The sequence below is a fragment of the Pundamilia nyererei genome, unplaced genomic scaffold, assembly GCF_000239375.1.
Source record: "Pundamilia nyererei isolate P.nyererei 1_Seehausen unplaced genomic scaffold, PunNye1.0 scaffold00287, whole genome shotgun sequence".
Lineage (NCBI taxonomy): Eukaryota > Metazoa > Chordata > Actinopteri > Cichliformes > Cichlidae > Pundamilia > Pundamilia nyererei.
In genome coordinates, this window is record NW_005187688.1 from 6,799 (window position 1) to 8,439 (window position 1,641).

The window sequence follows — 1,641 nt, forward strand, 5'->3', positions numbered from 1 at the left end:
TGCATCCACTGAAATGTGAATGCCTTCGTTTCCTCCATGCTGATATTGGAGAAGGTACATATTAGCGTACATCTTTCCCAATCTTACACTGCTGTGATTGTAGTCATTCCCCACCTCTCTGTGAATGGTACTCATAACCACAGGTGGGAAAAGTGCAGACATTCTGTATTTAAGTAGAAGTACAGGTACCTGTGTTAAAAAAATACTGCAGTATTAGTTGAATTACTGAATTAACTTCTTTATGCAAGTAAAAGTGACAAAGTACCTAAACAGGAAAATGGGTACAGTCAGGGGTTAAAGTGAGATCTGCCATGTAGGGGAAACTGTAGTCTTGTCACAACTAACCATAATTTCTAATGTGAGCTCTAGTAGATTTTCTTTGTGTACATGCTGTAATCCGCTGACCTACTGCTCTTTGTGGATTTACACAACTGAATTTGCCACCATGTACAGTTTCAAGAGCCAGCTTGGCTGAGTTCCATTTTCTGCACTAACAGTAAACTTGATAATGTCTTTACACAAGACTATAGTTGGTAAAAAAAAAAGGGAAATTCACATTTATTTTCACTGCTGTAAAAATAAAACAGCGTGATTCTAGCTTTGTTTGTTAGTGTGTAAAACAAATCTGACGACAACTCCCAGAAAGCTCAAACTAAGGTGACCCAGCCCCCAAACAACTACAAACCTTTGTGGTTATCACAACAAGCAGTGTTTTGTGCCTAATTACTAAGCAATTTAAACAACCTAATATATGTTAACAGGGTGAAAATAGTGTTTGCTGAAGGATGTACGTCTTAAGGCAGCTGCAAACGCGCTGACAAAGCGCAGAATAAACAGAGAAACGTAAATATTAGTGATGTGCGGATCGATCCTGAAATATCGATTCCTCCGATACCAATCATTTATGTTCTAGAATCGATTCTCACATTAAAAATATCGATATTTTAGTAATTTAGGGTAAATTTGTAGTTTATCATTAACAGGAACACAGTGGAAAGAAACTATAACATTCGGATTTTCTACATTCAAAGGAACTACTTCCTCTTCCGCCTTTCATAGTCATGGGCGAAATACGGCTGTATAAATGTCTCGCAGCCCCTTGGCGCGCGCACTCACAACAATGGCTGAGCGTAATTGTGCGGATGTATTTTACCTCCACAAACAGCTGAGACGTGGTTTGCGATACATGTGGCAAAAAGTGCTCCAAGAGTGAGGTGTTGTGGCCATACTTGCCAACCTTGAGACCTCAGAATTATGGAGATATTCAAAAGGGCTGTCACCGTTATTATTGACCGGCCTGGAAACAGCAGGAGTGTCCAAATTCAGAGGTTGCTTCCACCTGAGGACTCGGCCTTCGTGGTCTAAAGAAAGCCGGGGTACGTCATGCGCTTCCTCGGTGGAGTGAAACTCTGCCATCTGCTCCTTGCTCTCTAATATAACCGGGCGCTGACGTAAACTCTCCACCGTCTCTCACTTCTGTTTAATCATTTTCAGTTTGACGTTTATTCAGCTGTGTGGAATAATAAAGTTACATTTAATTTAATCTAATCTAATAACTTAAATCTCAGCCAAACCGATTTACTCACGAACAAATAAAACACTGAAAAAGCCAAACAATAACATTTTTAAGTTATCAAAGTG